Here is an 11040-nt window from a genome sequence, read left to right as displayed (position 1 = left end):
GTGGAATAAGGACGGGGCAGCCTCTGACAGCAGGATGTCTTCCTTCTGAGTCTTCCAAAGCAAATGTCCGGAGCAGCAGGCAAGGCGAGGACAATACTCACCATTTGGGATTATCTATGCCTCTGTTCTTCCACATTAACAAATGTCGACAGCTGAGAATTCACTGTAATGTTGCCCTAAGAAGCTGAGGATCAGGCAGGGAGTTGGAAAATCTGAGTGCTAAATCCAAAGTGGCTTCTAAAATGAACATGATGGGCATAGGTCATCTACTGAACTTCCTTTCACCTCTGGCTCCTTATCTGCAAATTGTAGATAATAACCCTTCCCCAAATTAGCCAGTAGAGTTTAGTCATATTACAAAAGCCTCATAGCAACCACATGGAGGCTTAATATTCAAACAGAATTGCAGGACCCTGTGCTGAAGCAAGAAGGGTTTTGATCCCTTTTTCTCCTTTTTCTGATTCTTCTAAGGGGTTTACCTGTGTCAATCTCATTTTCTTCAGGGCCGAATGGTCCTTACCATGTCCTTGTATTTGTATAATTGCCCAAATTCTTTAGTTTCTCCTGCATTACTTTTCTTTCATTCATTTCCCTCTCCCTGATGGGACCCAGTTTTCTGTTTTAAATTTCTGTACATGGGGATTCTTCAGGGCACAAGAATCCCAGATTTTAACATATTCTTCTTGGTATTAGAGTGTGGGCAAAGGTTGAAGAGATTGAGAATTTGCATTAAAGTCCTGGGAGGGAGCAAACCTCCTAGCCCATCTTTTCTCTGAGGACTCCGGCTGTCCATGGGCTGCCTGCCGGCACTGTGGTGGGAAAGAAGGAGGGCAGACTTGGAAGAGGGAGCTACTGTGGGAATCTCCTGGTTCCCCCACCAGCTTATTGATCTATGCCCTGCTCTACACTACATATTTATTTGCAAGTTGTAATGCTGATCTGTGGTACAGTTTTTCTGAGTTTCTTAACCAGAAGAAGTAGGCAAGGGAACCCCAATGATACTGAAACATGTTTCAGTCTCCTGTATGGAAATGGTGAGAGGTGAGAGGTGCCCGGGGAAGACTGTCTCATCTCAGACATAGAGTGTTCATGCGTGAGAAGGCTCGTGGGCTTTGGTGCCAGAAAAACCCAGGTTCAAATTCTGACCCTGCCACCCGCCCATCATGTGAACTTGGTCCCACCTGTTGGGAAAGGCCATCTTGTGCATGCCATCTTTCCACCCCTGCTTGGCCATGTACGAGTGGGCCTTGAGCCTGGAACACTTCCTTGTCAAGAAGTAAAGGGCTTCCCTGGCGGCGCATTGGTTGAGAGTCCGCCTGCCGATGCAGGGGACGCGGGATCGTGCCCCAGTCCGGGAGGATCCCACATGCTGCGGAGCGGCTGGGCCCATGAGCCATGGCCGCTGAGCCTGCGCGTCCGGAGCCTGTGCTCCGCAACGGGAGAGGCCACAACAGTGAGAGGCCCGCGTACTGCAAAAAAAAAAAAAAAAAAAAAAGAAAGAACTAGGGAGCCCTCTCAGGCTGTGCTGGATTTATCACCTCATGTGGGGATGTCTTTCCCTGCTCTAGATTCAGCATAAGCTCCTTTGTCCTGCTTGAGTGTGTGCGTTGCACAGCACCTGGCCAATCCCAGCACTGTATCTCCGCCTGGCAGGGAGGGAGGGGGCTCTTTGTGAGGCCCTGGGGCACCAATGCCTACTACTGAAGCTGATTCTGCTGTCGCTTCTCCATGTGAGTAAAGCACTGTTCCCTCCAGTGCCTGTGTGAGTTGTGTCTTTCTTGGTGGCCCTGACACTTGCAGACCACGGAGCGGGTTGACATTCTGGGATGCTGGTGGCAGGCATTGCTGTGCTGTTTGCTCTCGTCTACGCAGTGGGACTCCTCCCCTAGAGGTAGTAAGAGGTGTCATGTGTTTAACACCGTCTCTTACTCTTTCTGAGTCTCAGCATCATATGTCCTGGGGCAGGGGGATGATAATAACTCATGGAACAGGAGGGTAAGTGAAGCAGCGTGTATAAAGAGCCCGGCATGGGCCGGGAGCCCAGGGCACAGGAGTGGTCATGAACCTTGGCATCACCATTAGTATTGCCAATACCCAGGACATGTCTGTAAAAATCCCTATGAACTAGACTTGAGTCAAGATGCCATTGCTTCCACGAGGCTTGCAAGAACACCAGTTCAAAAGTTCAAAGATTCTGTGAGCCAGACAGTTTCTGTCTCTCTGCCTTTCTCCAGGAACCTGAGGACCACGGTTGCTATAAAAGCAGGGTGAGGCCAGTATTAGAAACTGAGTTCAGTTCCCTTCATGTCAACTCAACACGACACAACTCTGTGAAATGTGATGCGCCAGGTCCCTGTAACAATTAACAGGTAGCCCCCTTCAAAGGACACCTACCCATGACTGTCTAGTCTGGGGCATGCTACTTCTTGGTATAAATTACATGCATCCTGATTTTATTTCACTGCAAAGTGCCGACAATCTTTTATGCTAAAGCAGTACTTTTCTCTTTGCCCCTCCCTGTGGGGAACCAGGATAAGTTTAGATTTTCGGCAGCAGGTTTTCTGCCCTCGCCTCCACGAAGTGCGGTATTTCTGACAGTGCTGGAGACAGCTGCACGTCATGTGTCACTAGCGGGAGGCGAGCAGAGGGCTGGGGGGCTGGGAGTGGAGACGGCTGTCTTCTGAGCCTCTGGTGTTGGAATTCCCCAGAGCAATAGCCAGCCCAGCCTGAAGTCCCCGGGGCTACTTGGAGTGCCACGGGGTTATTTGCTGCATTTGGGGCCATCACCATCATCTTGGGAAGCCCTCACTTGCTCTACCCTTCCCCTCAGTCAGTTGAAGATGACAGCTCTGTCACCTTGAATCCAGTTATCATGCACGCCAGGAATACCCCATAGGAGCGACTCTGGGTAAAAGCCACTGAAGTCAGCAAAAGAGAGGCACTCAGCCCTGGGCAGCTGAGTCCCCACGAGCTCCCTCCTGCTCTGAAGGGGTCTTGCTCCTTAGGGGTCCTCGTCGTGGTTCTCCCTGACTCCTGCTCCCAAGCCGTGGGGCACCACCGAGCACAGGACTCTGATTCTCAATGAGACCAGGCTGCGTTTTTCATGCTGCCCCGTTCACTGCTCATTCAGCCCCCAAAAGCCCCCTCTTGTCCCTGGACATCCCGACCACAGCTGCCTTTTATAGGGCACTTGCTATATACCTCAGGGGAGGTGTTTCATACGTCAGTGCCAACCTTGACCACCCTGTGAGGGCAACAGAAGTTACTTGCTTGGGATCACCCAGTTAGTAAGTGGGGAGCCAGGAACCTCCTAACTCTGCCTAGCCTGGCTACCAGCCAGGCCAGCTCTGCGTCACATCAAGCTGCCTCCCTCGGCCTGTGGGCAGAAGTGGGCATCTTTGAACACCTTGCTGGCTCAGGCGACTGTGAGCCCAGAGCCCAGTGGGGAGGAGGGAGCTCGCTTTACCGCCTTGTCCAGACTTTGAAATAGTCATTCAATCCAAAACAGAGTGTGTGGTGATGGCTGGACGAGACAGTGGGGCAGTGTGACAACCTAGCATGAAAGAGGATGGAGAGAGTGAGATGGAGAGGAAAAAGGACAAGGAATTCCGACAAACTCCAGGGACTGCTAATGGAGAGAAATAATGTGGCTGATTATATCTCTGAAGGCTATCTCTTCCAAAATGAATTTTGAATGAAAAAATTATGCATTTTCCCTGCAGCTTAAATCCAGGAAAAAAAGGAATGGGCAGCGCCTCCCAGTGCAGGCAAGAGCCGCTGTGTGCGTCCAGTGGTGCCTCTGACCACTTCACCTGAGTCGCTTCCCAGCATCCTTGTCCCTAGGGTGCTTGCAAAGCAGGCAGAAGCCACAAAAACAAGCCATGGGAACCTTGTACACCCAGGGCTCCAGGAACAGCAGTGTGGACTGAGTCTAACTCCATCACCCCGTTAAGGCTTAGAGAGGTTATTCTCCAACAGCTCCAGGGGGCCTTCTCTAGGCCAGGACCTGTTATTTCCTCTGCCCACCCCCTTCCATTCTCCCCATCAGGAGTCATGGATCTTAAATCCAGGAGTATAAAGCTCCTTTTGTGAATGAAGGCTTATCCATGGGTTTGGGGAGAAATGAGCCCGTCCTTCCCTCTTGCTAGGATAATCTATAGATGAGAATAGGAGGAGAGAAGCATTAGTTTTAGAGTCAAGCAGACCTGTGCTCAGATCCCAACCTTACAACCTACTTGCTGTGTGACCCAGGACAAGTTATTTAATTTCCTAGGCTGTTTCCTCCCCTGTACAGTGGGGAAACACGATCTATTTCACAGTATTGTTGTGAGGTTTAAATAATGTCTGTACAGTGCTTAGCACAGTGTCCGGCAGTTTGAGCAGTTGTTTGTGTTGTTATTATTTGCTCCAGAGCACATCCAGGCTAACCTTGGACCTCCCAAGAAACTCTCTTCTGGGACTCCCACCCCCAGCCTCAGACAGCCCTGCTTACCTGGTGTGGCCCCCTGGGCCAGGCATCAAGGACCACAGGGACAGCTGGGATCACTGAGCCTGCTGCTGACCCTTGACCTCAGATAGGCTGTTTGGTCAAAGGCCTAGCTTGCCCTCTGGTGCAGAAGAGGCAGCAAGGCCCGAGCCAGCAGGAGACCCCTCCAGGCAAAAGAGAAGTGACCAGGATGCTCAAAGGCCCATGGGTGCCCAGTCCACGTTGCCCTCGGGGCAGACAGATCCCTACGTCAGTGCTCTATGGCTACACCCTCACCCCTCGGTGGGCTCACACCCTTGTCACTCATTCTCCTACACCACAGCTCCAGATGACGCACAACACTCCTCAAATTCAGGAGTACACAAGCACCCCTAAACTGCAGCATCCCAGGCTTCAGCATTCACTCTCCCACACAGTCACACCCACGGAAACACAAACAGCCCCATCAGCGAGCACGCAAACCCACATGTAATATATGCCGCACACACGTACATTCCCCAAAACACAGCACAAAGTCAATCCAGGGCACCTCACTTCCCTGTGAAATTTGCCGTCTAAAGTGTGTACTGCAAAGTTCATGTGCGTGTGTATATGTGTGTGCACACAAACACACCCACACCCACAGGTGAACACACCTGGGCAGGATGCCAGGGACCTCATCAGTCCTGGCAGCAGATCACAGACAGTTCCCATCCCAGAGAGAGCCCAGGCTGAGGAGGCCAACGAGGGGTGGCGGTGGGCAAAGGGCTTACGCTGGGGACTTCCTGGAGGGCAGAGTTCATGAGGAACAGGGCACAGCAGGAGGACCCCAGGTGCCTGGAGTGACGGAAGGGGACATGCTGAGCTGGGACCTGGGGAGGTAAAGGAGGATGCGGCAGATCTAGTCCTACAGAGGCAGAGAGGACGTCCCAGCACACACCAGCACCTCACAAAGCAGGCAGGCCGGAGATATTCCTTTCCCACCTATTCTTTCCCTTTTCTGGAACAATTCTATCCTCCAGACCCCGGGAGACTCTGAGAGCGCTGACCCTGACCTAATGGGTAGGTCCATGGTTGTTCTGGAGACCAGATACAGGAAGCTAATTACTGGGATTCTCAAAGGGATGTCTAAGCAGTGTTCTGCTTGGAGGATAAAGACTCCTGCAGCCTCTGTTCTCTGTCTTTGGGCCCTGTTCTGGGGGCAGAACATGAGTGGAGGATCTTAATTCCTCTGTGTCTACAAGTCTTTCACTTGCCCAGCTGGGGAGGGGCTGTACCTGCGTGGGCTAAGCCAGCACTCAGGGAGGAAGAGGCTTCCCAGCCCTAACCTAACTCACCAATCCAGTTTGATTATAAGCACGCAACACCCGGAGGTGGAAGGTCCCAGCACATTCCTCCTCCCACCGCCTACTCCTCCCCAGTCCTGTGCCCCACTCTCTTCTTCCCCCAGCCTTTCAGGGGCAACACCTGCAAGCTTCTCTGCCTTCTGTAATCCTTGAGCAGCTGGGGACAGTGCTGTTATGGGAATTGTTCCTCCCCTTTATGGGCAGAGCCCACAGACTCAGGATGCTGCTTTGCCGGCAGAGCAGCTCTTTCCAGTGATGGGATTATACAGAAAAGCATTTGACCAAGGACTTGGAGGCAGTCAGGGTCATGGGGGCAATTCTGCGACAGGGTCTGAGAAAGACAATTCTACAATCTGCACCCGCACTGCACCCTGACCTGGGCACAGGCTAGTCTTGATCACAGAGTTGTAAACTGAGCCCTGAAAAACATTTGCAGCAACTCTACTTCATAGATAGAGAAATTAAGCTCCAGAGTGGGGCAGTAACTTGCACAAGGTCACGCAGCAAATCAAACGCAGACCTGTAAGTAAAATCCAGTCTCCTGCCTCCTGTCCTCGTACCTTTAGATCTCAGTAGAATGGGATGTTTTAAAGCCAGCCTTTGAAGAAAAGAAGGGGATGCACAGGTGAGGAGGGACTCTTGTGAAAGTTTAATGAGGCATCGAGGAAGCTCTTACTTTCTGGGGTGTAGGTGTTCTTTTTCCTTCTCCTCCGCTCTGAGGTTGGGACAGGCGAAGGCCAGAAAGTGCCACGTTCTGCTCATCCCTCTCATCTTGGGGGTGGAGACGGAGTTGAGGGGAGGCGGCAGGCCTGGGTCAGGCATCGCCTTCTACTCTGGTCTTGTCTGAGAGTAGCAGCGGCTGCAGAAGCACGTGGTGCCACTGCGCAGCGAGGCTGAGATAAGAAGGAGGATTGATCTTTCTGCTGCTTCAAAGAGAATAGAAGCCATCCCTGTCATGGCTGTTGATCAAAGTCTCTGCAGAGGATGATTTATGTGCCCTCCCCTCCCCACTCCAGGCCTGTGGAGGCGGGAGTACCACTCCTTGTCATGCTGAGGGCTTCCTCCAAGTCTTCCTGCAAACTAGAGAGACCCCCTTCCAGCCAGGGTCCCACAGCAGCTACCAGGAGCCAGGGGTCCAAATCCCCCCTTCAACCTTTTCTCCAAGCAGCTCAGCCCAAGGTCATGGCCCAGTCTGTGGGAACTCATATTATTGTACAGTTGTATTGTCCTCATTGTACAGAGGAGAAATTGAGGCATAGAGAGGTTAAGTAACTTGTCCAGAGCCACAGGCAAGTTAACCCTTGGGAAACCTCCATTCTTATGGGGGTTTGTCCACAGAAAGTCCCCTATCTGATGGCAGAGGCATGCTTCTGCCTCTGGAGCTACTGGTTCACCTAGCACGTGTAGACCCCAGGAAGACTGTGAAAATAACCTCTGTGAAAAGGGAAGGAAGGATGGGCCCTACTTCTAAAATGTCTCATTTCAGACATCTAGGAAAATCCAAATTCTTTAACTTTACTTTGCCTCTCTGGTGGGACAGAATGCAGACTTTTCCTGCTCCCCCTGCCCCCATCTCCAACCCACACCTAACTCCATCTATCTGCAAATATGTGCCTTATGTGTGAAAATCCTTAAATGCTTATCTTATCCATTAAATACAGTGCAAATTCCAAATTCCTTAGCCTGGCATTGAAGGCCCTGAAGAACTTTGAGAGGCCACGTGGCCTGTGGTTAAGAGTGTAATCTCCTGGACCAAACTTCCTGGGCTAGCATGCTAGCTCCTCAACCTCCTAGATTTTGACGCATGGATTATTTAGAAGTGTGTTGTTTAATTTCTAGGATTTGGGGGATTTTCCAGATATCTTTCTGTTATTCATATCCAGCTTAATTCCGTTATGGTCAGAAAACATGTGTTATATGATTTCAATTTTTTAAAATGTGTTAAGATTTGTTTTATGGCCTAGAATATGGTCTATATTAAATGAACGAAGAGCAACTTGAAAAAGATGTGCATTCTGCCTTTGGTGGTGGAGTCTCCTATATCCTTGCTGATTTTCTCTCTACTTTTCTATCAGTTCCTGAAAAATGAGCGTTAAAGTCCCCAAGTATAACTGGACTTGTCTATTTCTCCTTTTAGTTCTCTCAGTTTTCTGCTTCCTGTGTTTTGAAATTCTGTTGTTTGGTGCACACACATTTAGGATTATTACATCTTCTAGGTGAATTGATCTTTTTATCATTATGGAATATTCCTCTTTATCCCTGGTAAGTTTATTTCTTTAGGAGTCTACTTTGCCTGATATTTATATAGCCTTTCCAGCTTTTAAAAAAATTAATGTTTTATGGTATATTTTTTCATCCTTTTACTTTTAACCTCTCAATATTTAAAGTGAATTTCTTATAGACAGTATATAGTTGAGTCTTAGTTTTTTAAATCTAACCTGATAATCTCTGTCTTTTAATTGTATGTTTAAACCATTTACATTTAATAGATTTATTGATATTGTTGGATTTAGTTCTACCATTTTGTTGTTCGGTTTTGATTTGTCCCCTCTGTTTTTCATTCCTCTGTTTCTCCATTTCTGCCTTCTCTTGGATTATTTCAATATGTTTTAATATTCCATTGTTATTTCTCTGTTGGCTTTTTGAAATATCTTTTTGTATAGTTTTTTTTAAGTGGTCGTTCTAGGTATTGTAATATATATACCTAACTTCTCATGGTGTACTTAGAGTTAATATTCTACCACCGCAAGTGAAATATATAAGCCTTGCAGCCATATAGGTCCTTTCTCCCTCCTCCCTTTATGCTGCAGTTGTTATAACTAGTGCATAATTATACACTGAAAACCACATCAGGCACTGTTATAATTTTTGCTTTCAACAGTCATACACACTTTAAAGGATTTAAGGGGGGTGGAAATAGGCTATTATAGTCACCCAGCTATTCTCATTTTTGTTTCTTTTCTTTTAGTCCTAAAATTCCAAGGTTCCTTCTGATATCATTTCTCTTTCTCTTAAAGAACTTCCTTTAATGTTTCTTTTAGAGCTGGTGTGCTAGCAATGAATTCTCTTAGTTTTCCTTCCACTAAAAATGTCTTTATTTTGCCTTTAAAAAGATATTTTCACTGGATATAGAATTCTGGGTTGACAGTTCTTTTGTTTCAGCAGTTTCGAGATGGTGTTCCACTGTCTTCTGGCCTCCACGTCTTCTGATAAGAAATCTGAAGTCATTTTAATTATTGTTCCCATATATGTAATGTATTGCTTTCCTCTGGCTGTTTTCAAAAATATTTTCTTTATCCTTGTTTTTTAGCAGTTTGATTAAGATGTATTTGAATCAGGTTTTCTTTGAATTTGTCCTTCTTTTAGGGTTTGCTGAGCTGCTTAAATCTATAAATTTATGTCTTTTCACCAAATTTGGAAAATGTTCAGCCATGATTTCTTCAATATTTTCTGCACCAAGCCTTTTCTTCAATCTTTCTGGGACTCCAAAGACATGAATGTTAGAGCTTTTGCTGTTATCCCATAAGTCCCCAAAACTGATTCATTTTTTCCCCAGATTTTTTCTGTTTTTCAGATTAGATAATTTCTATTAATCTATTTTCAAGTTCGCTGACTCTTTCCTCTTCATCTCCATTTTGCTATTGAGCTTATAGACTGAATTTTTTATTTCAGTTATTGAATTTTCAGTTATAACGTTTCCATTTGGTTCTTTTTTATAGGTTTCATTTCTTCCCTAAGAATTTCTATCTTCCCAATTATTTCAAAATCATTCTTTCTTACTTCATGGACTATAGTTATAACAGCTGCTTTATATGATTTATGTTATGTGATATAATAGTCTTCATGTGATAATACCATCATCTGAATCATCTTTTTATTTATTTTTATTTTTAATTTATTTATTTTTAGCTGTGTTGGGTCTTCATTGCTGCCCACAGGCTTCCTCTAGTTGCAGCGAGCGAGGGCTACTCTTTGTTGTGGTACGCGGGCTTCTCATTGCGGTGGCTTCTCTTGTTGCGGAGCACGGGCTCTAGGCACACGGGCTTCAGTAGTTGTGGCACGTGAGCTCAGTAGTTGTGGCTTGCGGGCTCTAGAGTACAGGCTCAGTAGTTGTGGTGCACGGGCTTAGTTGCTCCGTGGCATGTGGGGTCTTCTTGGACCAGGGCTCGAACCCGTGTCCCCTGCATTGGCAGGCAGATTCTTAACCACTGCACCACCAGGGAAGCCCATCTGGATCATCCTGAGGCCAGCATCTGCTAATTGTCTTTTCCTTTGAGTGTAGTTGAGATTTTCCTAGTTCCTTGTATGTGGAGTAATTTGGGGCATTTTGAATATTATGTAATATTATGTAATCAATCCTATTTGTTTCAGACCACAAGTCCCGACCTGCCTTCTGCTTTGGGTCAGTTCTATGAATTCACAGCTCAAGGGTGAGTCCAGGACTTTATACACAGATCTAAGGGGGTTTATTCTCCAGCTCTCCATGATTGCCCTCACATTCTCTGGCTCCTAGAAGCCCTTCCTTGCAGCACACCCTGTACAGTAAAAGAGAAAATGTTGAGATTCTGCATCCCCCTTCCCCAACTTGCTATCCTACAGGGTCCCTGTTCCCAGTGCTCTGGCAAGAAAAAGAGGGTTTCTCTAGAGCTCTTTCTGTTTGTTCCCACTGTGCAGTCTGGGGTTCATGCTTTCTAGAGTCTAAGCTGGGAAATAGTGGAGGAAAAAATACCTAGGAAACTCACTTCCATATTGGTCATTCTTTGAGTGTTTATTTCCCTCCCAATTCCACCTGCTATTATATATTTTTCAAAGTCCTTAGACAGTGTTTTATGTATCTGTTCCAGGGTTTTTATTTATAATCAACGGGAGGGGGAAAGTGAAGTGTGCTTACTCCATCTTAGCTGTAACCAGAAGCCTGTAGACGTGTAATTTTAAGTTGAAAGGTATGGGAGAATTTGACTAATTTTGCAAACAGTATTGCAATATTTAAGAGAATGTGAAAGTCACTGTATTTATAAATTTAATTTATCAGACTCACAACAGTTTTACCAGTACCGGATACAAAGGTTTTGCTTGTTCAATTAGACATTTAAGTTACTTAGGAAAATCAAATATATTAAACGTTCATATGTAGTTGAAATTGTTTAAGCAAATTTAATTACATTGTAAATGGCACTGATTGTTTAAGAGAGTTTAGTTTTTTCAACTTGAGTTAATCAAACTTTAATC

General features: G+C 46.6%; 1 long non-coding RNA gene across 1 annotated transcript in view; it reads left to right on the top strand.

Annotated features, from left to right (window-relative positions):
* LOC137232030 (uncharacterized) overlaps nucleotides 1-11040 on the top strand; it is a 78164-nt gene that overhangs the window by 46672 nt on the left and 20452 nt on the right. The gene's annotated exons all lie outside the window — the stretch shown is intronic.

Source organism: Pseudorca crassidens, chromosome 1 (assembly GCF_039906515.1).
Source record: "Pseudorca crassidens isolate mPseCra1 chromosome 1, mPseCra1.hap1, whole genome shotgun sequence".
NCBI classification, from domain to species: domain Eukaryota; kingdom Metazoa; phylum Chordata; class Mammalia; order Artiodactyla; family Delphinidae; genus Pseudorca; species Pseudorca crassidens.
This window is presented reverse-complemented; position numbering and strand designations above follow the sequence as displayed.